Here is an 8,293-nt window from a genome sequence, read left to right as displayed (position 1 = left end):
GATGCAGTTGAAAGCAAATAAACGCCTAGCAGAAATGACGCAGGTTGAAGCTTTACTCATGCACAGTAGGGAGATGTAAACGTTTGAAAATGATAATGTGGACGCAGAGCGTTTTAGACGTAAACTCCGTTTTCAAATATATCCGGATTAGTGTGGACATGGTATAACCTCTCTGATCAAACTTAAAACAAAGCTAGCTATACAGTATATTTGAATTGGGGGTTTCAAATAAATGATGAGCCAGACCACTCAGTAAAATAAGGCAGCCAGAAAACAATCTCTTTGCTTAGAGTTATTTATATGAAACTCTCACCTACTTTACCCTCATTACATATGATACCACAGTGATACTCAGCATGACAATCTGACACAATTCATTGAGCAACATATTTTAGAGAATTCAAACTGTAAAACAAAAATCAGACTTATCTGGGTAGATGTCCTGTTTTAAGAAGGCCAGAAACACAGTTGACAAAAGCAAAAATGTTCTTGCAATGTATTGATGAGTTTATCCGTATTGAGTTGATCCTTCTGAGTACTTAGGTTAATTAGGTAAATAAGGTTGCTGCATTCATCCAATCACCGTTTTAATCCATTGTCCGTATTACGCTTTAAGCATGTAATGGGATGGACACAAAAGGCCCTTAATGGCAATAGAAACAAAAGTTTCCCATCAAGAGGCCTTTCACAGAAGCCAGTACAAACCCTGGTAAACCACAAACTCTGTTGGAAGCCATTTTATTTTCTTCTACTAGCCTACAACCTTATATACATTCAACACCCTCAAGGTTTCCCCCTATAGGTAAGGAATGGAACTATATCTAGTAGCAGTCTAGACCTGTTACAATGGCCTGAGACTTGTTTCGGGGATAAACCAGCCTTCAAGGTGCAACAATGTTGGAGTCTAAAATGTTTGAACATTTGTTGTTAAAATATTGTAGCTGCTCATTAACATCTAAATGTGATGAGACAGACTCATTGATAATTGAATTTTCAGTCCTCAAATACAAGTCAGAGAAGGCGTGATTGGAGTTTGAGGTTAAAATGCGAGACCAACGCACTTGGAGTGATAAGGTTTTAGGTGGAGCAGGAAGGAGTGTTGAAAAAAGCAATGAACTATGGTCAGAGAGTAGAGTATCACTGATGTCAATATCAGCCACTGACAGCCCATAAGTCAATATTAACTCAAGTGTATGGCCATGAGAGTGCATAGGACTATTTACCCACTGAACAATATTCGAGGAAGACAGTAAATTTAAAAATTCCTTAGCTAAGGCATTGGTAGGGCAGCATACATGAATGTGAAAATCATCAAGTAATAAAATATAATCGTGTCTAGTCAAGACATCCCCTAAAAGATCAGCAAACTCATTTATAAAATTGCTGGCAGAGGGGGGATGATTATTAAAAGTAAAACAGGATGAGGGTAGTTTAAATGTATTTCCTGAATTTCAAAGCTGCTGAAGGTGGCCATGGGTAAAAAAAGACATTGTATTTCATACAGTCACAAGACCGCCTGCCCTGCCAGTTAACCGGGGAATATTAAAAAAAAAATCATACTGAGGGGCAGTCAGTTCAGTAAGAGGAATCAGATCACCTGGATTTATCCAGGATTCAGTCACGAAAAAAATGTCAAGATCGTTTGAAGAGATGAGGTTGTTACAGATGAAAGTTTTATTTGCCAAAGATCACACATTGGCAAGCCCCATCCTAAGCTGAGGGAAGATCATGTTGAGCATCAGATGCTTTGCGTAAAGAGCACAGGTTGCAGTGATTTACTTTCCTTCGTCGGATCCGTAGCGGAAAATGCAAATACTCGCAGGAGGTGAATGCGGAACAATCGAACGAATCCACCCCGTTTTCCACATTTTCTCCAGCATCTCTTGAATGGAAACCCAATCGTGCACCAGTGTAGGTCATAGAGGGAGCCTGGCTGCATGGATTATGAGTAAGACTCATAGCTGTTTAAGTCGGAGTGAAACCCAAGAGGCTTTGGCATAGAGCGATAGATATCGATCAGTTGTTGGCGATCATAAACGATCAGTGAATGACTGTATAAGAACAGCAGAGTCAGTAAAAACATAAAAAATAATACAGAGAGCGGACGGCAAGCCACATACATCGGCACCATCTTGGATTGGCTCTTCATCAAACATAACCTGTGTGGGCTTGATTTCATGCACTGCACTGCTGCCACATGACTTTAAAGTTGACAAAAAATATAAATGAAAACTGGAAAGCTTTCAAGTTTAGAATTTTATGCCCTCGCCATTGGGTTGGATGGAACCGAACGAAGGAAGGACCTGGTGCACTGGCTGTGTATAAAACGTTTGTCTTCATGGAAGAAAAAGAAAAACACAAGTATGATGCAGCGATTGAGAAATTTGAGCAATATTGTACACCGAGGAAAAATGAGACGTAAGAAATTGTCAGAATCCATCAAACAGTATATAACGGATTTAAGATTGAAAAGTCAGTCATGTCATTTCGGAACATTGTGTGACTCCATGATACGTGATTAAATAGTCATTGGAGAACAAGATAAAAGAGTGAGGATGAAATTGTTAAAAGAGACAGACCTCACTGTAGAAAGGCCAATACAAATTCGCCAGGCCTCAGATAAAGTCTCAGGACTCAGTTTAAGACTTTCAGCGAAGAAAAACAGACAGCAGAAGTGGATACAGTTCAACGTGCTAAAGACAAATGAGTAATATAAAATAAAGAGTAATGTCCAAGAAGAAAATGCATGAAAGCAAAGGTTTTGGAAAGTGTGGAAATAAACATGCACCGAGAAAATGTCCAGCTTTTGGAAAAGACTGCAGAAATTGTGGAGGAAAAAATCACTTCGCAAAATGCTGTTATTCAAAGAAAAATGTACAGCTAGTAGAAAAGAGGAGTGACGAGGAAGATGATGAAGCAACAATCTTCGTAGACTAAATTGAAGAGGAACAAATTACTCCAGGAGGAGAGCGAATGGCTCACATGGATGTAAACGGCACTGATGTCACATTAAAATTGGACACAAGGGCAAAAGGTAAATATCCTCCCTATGAAAGATTTTCTGAGACTGAAAAGAAAACCCAAAATAAATCAAAGAAAAGTGCATCTGAAAACATATGACAACAAAACTACCTACAAAGGGAATATGCAGTCAGTCTATCCTACAAAGGAAAGAAGAAGGATGTGTTTTTCAGTCTTGTGGATGGAGATCATGAGAGACCTGACAGGATGATGACAGAAGCAGAATGACTGTTATGAGTTCCATCCATCCATCTTCTACCGCTTATCCGGGGCCAGGTCGCGGGGGCAGCAGACTAAGCAGGGATGCCCAGACTTCCCTTTCCCCAGACACTTCCTCCAGCTCTTCTGGGGGAATACCAAGGCGTTCCCAGATCAGCTGAGAAACATTGTCCCTCCAGCGTGTCCTAGGTCTTCCCCTGGGCCTCCTCCCGGTTGGACATGTCGGAAATTTTTTTGGAGAGCCACCCTCCAAGTGGACATATGCCAGGGGTGAATTACAGCCGAATTAATAATCACTTAATAATCCACTTAATAATCAATAATAGATAATATTCAATACGATTCACACTTAATACTAAAATAAGTAAAATAAGTAAAATAAGTAATAATATTTATTACTACTTAATACTGATCAATTAATCACACTTTAATCTTTATACTTAGTACTATTTGAATTTGAATAATAAGAAAACTTTCCAGACCTGGATGAGAATGAGCAAAACTCTTTATTGATGCTGATCGGCCCCTGCTTCCATTGAGCTCAAGGAGGAAAACTTCTTAGTTCAAAGTATCAAAGAAAAGAAAAAACCCCAAACAGCGTGTCCCCGTGCCATCCAAAAAGCCCCCCCCCCCCCTTCAGAAAATCCCTTCTATATACCATGGCACTCTTAGGTGCCGTCATACCTTCGTGCGTCATTATCCACCTGACCTGTCTGGCTCTTCTCCTGACACTACAGAATCGCAGAATCGCCTGTGGCCCCCCTGCTTCATTTCCCCGAAAAACAAGTCTGCTCTTTCACCGTAAATTAAGTTTGGCCTGTTTTTGCTCCCGCCGAACTTCTGCATTATTATTAAAAGTATGCTGCGTTGACAAAACTATTGTCAAGGCTGTGCCCCCAAGAACATCTTGTCCTGCTCCCTGTCACGTATCACCCGTATCACCCAGACGAAACGCACGTCTTGAGGACCAATTTCACCAATCAATCACCAATTCTCCAGCTGCAATGGGTGAGTTTTCCCCTATCTGCTTTTATGTATGACGATTTGATATGATATGATTCTTCTTGATTATACGCCTTTATATAAAATATGTAGTTAAGATGATTACCTGTATTGTGAACCTATACTATATGATTACCTGTGTTAGTACTATGATTATCTGTACTGTACGCCTATACTATGTATGGTTATCATAACGATCACCTATAACTATTCGCCCTACACTGAATTACTCACTTCTCTCCATTTAACCTAAAGATAATAAAGATATAACTAATCAGCACAGTGATAATACTCAATTCCGCAATCACCTACCCTCCCTATGATATAGGAGTTCTGATTTATGATATGATTAATATGATTATGACATTCGACGGTATTTGATCAATTATGTTAGGATATGAGTTCCTTGATTACAGTAACATACGGTTCCAAATCAACTGGATTATAGATCATATATTAGCCGTAGTTGACTTACTTTTTATCTGGTTAGTAAACGTATTGCATTATTCCTTAAGCTAAGCTTTTGCATTTTATAATGTTGTTTTGCATATATGTGGAGATCTGTTTATGCTGACTCCGTAAATTTGCTAGACTTATGATCTCAGTCTGTCGTGTTTGTCCAGACTGGGCCTGCACATGCATTCTAATTTTAAGCCTTAGTTCCTCTGTTCTCGACTAAAGGACAGGTTCCCTTTTTCTTGTTTGTCACAGATGCTCAGAGTCAGCAAGATCGCCGACCTATGAGGCCTTCTCGCCGTTATATGAGATCTTATATGATACCTTATGCGAGACCTGTGCCCACCGAACTTCTGGTCCGCTACCGCCGCTACCAGCTGGACCATATAACCCGTGAACTTATCACGTTCATGGAACAACTCAGTTCTCCCAACCTCCCCGAGCATCCCTTCACACCATCCTACATTGTGAAAAGACATTCCTGAGCGTTGCTGCTCTGCGCTGGAACCCCCTGCCTCTCCTTCTTCTCCTTCAACCTCCTCCTCCCCACCTCCTGGATCTCCTGACTACTCTCCTACGTCTCCTGTGCCTGGGCCTAGCTCTGCCTATTGAGTTCTATGACTTCAATAAACCAACTACACCCCTTATCTCTGCCTCACGCGTCATCTATTCAGATATCTATATATAGAAATGAAATATTATACATAATTATATATATATATATATATATATATATATATATATATAATTATTATATTATATTATTATATCATAGTCCATATAGCTCTTATACTCCCTATAACTCGTACACGACCTAATGCCGATATACAATATTATAGCTCAACACTATTACAACATCCGGCCTACCCCCATATAGTGGTAATAGTTCATAGAATAAGAGCACACACACCCAAATTTTCCCACAGACATGCCCGGAACGCCTCCCCAGGGAGGCGTCCAGGAGGCATCCGAAACAGATGCCCGAGCCACCTCAGCTGACTACTCTCGATGTGGAGGAGCAGCGACTCTACTCTGAGCTCCTCCCGAGTGACCGAGCTCCTCACCCTATCTCTAAGGGAGCGCCCAGCCACCCTATGGAGGAAACTCATTTCGGCCGCCTGTATCCGGGATCTTGTCCTTTCAGTCATGACCCAAAGATCATGACCATAGGTGAGGGTAGAAACGTAGATCGACTGGTAAATAGAGAGCTTCGCCTTGCGGCTCAGCTCTTTCTTCACCACAACAGACCAGTATATCTACCGCATCACTGCAAAAGATACACCGATCCACCTGTCGATCTCCCGCTCCATCCTTCCCTCACTCGTGAGCAAGACCCCTAGATACTTAAACTCCTCCAGTTGAGGCAGGAGCTCTTCACCAACCTGAAAGGGACAAGCCACCCTTTTCCGGCTGAGAACCATGGCCATGGACTTGGAGGTGCTGATTCTCATCCCTGCTGCTTCACACTCGCCTGCAAACCGTCCCAGTGCACACTGAAGGTCCTGATTTGAGGAAGGAAAACATAATCTGCAAAAAGCAGAGATGAAATCCGGTGGTCCCCAAAACTGACTCCCTCTGGCCCCCGAATGCGCCTAGAAATCCTGTCCATATAAATAATAAACAGGACCAGTGACAAAGGGCAGCCCTGTCAGAGTCCAACATGCACTGGGAACAAGTCTGACTTACTGCCGGCTATGCGAACCAAACTCCTGCTCCAGTCATATAGGGGACCGGACAGCCCTTAGCAGAGGGCCCCGGACCCCATACTCCCAGAGCACCTCCCACGAGGGACACAGACGAATGCCTTCTCCAAATCCACAAAGCACATGTGGACAGGTTGGGCAAACTCCCATGCACCCTCCAGAACCCTGTCGAGGGTATAGAAATGGTCCAGTGTTCCACGACCGGGACAAAACCCACATTGTTCCTCCTGAATCCGAGGTTCAACTATCGGCCAAATTCTCCTCTCCAGTACACTGGCATAGACTTTTTCGGGGAGGCTGAGGAGTGTGATCCCCCTGTAGTTGGAACACACCCTCCGGTCCCCCTTCTTAAAGAGAGGGACCACCACCCCAGTCTGCCAGTCCAGAGGCACTGTCCCCAGCGGCCACGCAATGTTGCAGAGGCGTGTCAACCAAGACAGCCCCACAACATCCAGAGACTTGAGGTACTCGGGGTGGATCTCATCAGTGACCTCAGCTTGGGGGATCGACGAGTCCACAACCGAGCCCTCGGCCTTTGCTTCCTCAGTGGAAGACATGTTGTTGGGGTTGAGGAGATCCTCGAAGTACTCCTTCCACCGTCCGAGAATGTCCCCAGTCGAAGTCAGCAGATTCCCACTCCCACTGTAAACAGTGTATGCAGGGCACTGCTTCCCCCTCCTGAGGTGCCGGACGGTTTGCCAGAATTTCTTTGAGGCCAACTGAGGCCAGTCCTTCTCCATGGCCTCACCGAACTCCTCCCAGATCAACGGAATGAGTGATTTATGGTCAGTTTGCAACACAAAACTTTCCAGTCTGTACAGGAATCGTGAAAATTTTGCACAGGACCACACGGCTGCCAGGCACTCTTTTTCGATTTGGAAAAATCCAGATTTTAGCCCCCCATAACTGCTGGCATCTGCGCTGACAACTGTGGGCTTTGTGACATCATAAACCGCAAGAACAGGAGCTTCTGTGATTACTTGTTTCACGTTATTAAATGCCTCCTCTTGCACAGGACCCCAGTACCATATGACATCACATTTTAACAGCTCATTGAGAGGTCGAATGACATCTGAGAGATGAGGAACATACCTCCCCATGTAGTGAATCATCCCTAGCATTCTCCGTAGTTCTGAGATGTTCTGTGGCTTTTCCAGGTGTGTAATAGCTTCAACTTTGGCTGTATCAGGCCGTATGCCCTCCTTGTCTATGGCGTGTCCTAAATACTTGAGTTGAGTCTGTCTCAGTAGACACTTTTCCTTATTCAGCTGCAAACCTGCCCAGTCAATGACTGTCAAAGCCCTCTGCAATCACTGCTCATGTTTCTCAGGAGTGTTGCCATAAACTAAAATATCATCCATGAACACTGTAACTCCTTCTTCGTCATTGAGGATTGCTGACATTTCATGCTGGAAGATTTCTGGTGCACTCGTTATTCCAAATGGGAGCCTACGGAAGAAATATCTCCAAAAAGCAGTAATAAATGTTGTTAGTTTTGCACATTCCATATCAAGTGGCAGTTGCCAGAAACCACTAGCAGCATCAAGGAGTGAGAAAACTTCAGCATGTGCTAACTTAGGAAGAATGTTGTCAATCGTTGGCAGCACAAATATCTCCCTTTTGACAGATTTATTCAGTTGCTTTAGATCGACACAGATTCTGATTTGCCCCGTCTTCTTTGGAACAGCTACCATAGGGGCGCACCATTCAGTAAGTTCAGTGATTTCTTGATAACACCACATTTAACCATTCTCTTGAGCTCGGCTTTAACTTTTAAGAGTAAAGGTATGGACACTTGACATGCAGTGTGGACACTGTAGGGTACTGCATTCTCTTTTAAGCAGATTTTGATAGGTTTGATTCTTACTAAACCAAGTTCAGGTGATGGAAAT

This window comes from Tachysurus fulvidraco, unplaced genomic scaffold (assembly GCF_022655615.1).
Source record: "Tachysurus fulvidraco isolate hzauxx_2018 unplaced genomic scaffold, HZAU_PFXX_2.0 HiC_scaffold_41_np12, whole genome shotgun sequence".
Classification (NCBI taxonomy): domain Eukaryota; kingdom Metazoa; phylum Chordata; class Actinopteri; order Siluriformes; family Bagridae; genus Tachysurus; species Tachysurus fulvidraco.
The sequence above is the reverse complement of the archived record's forward strand: the minus strand, read 5'-3'. Positions refer to the sequence as shown.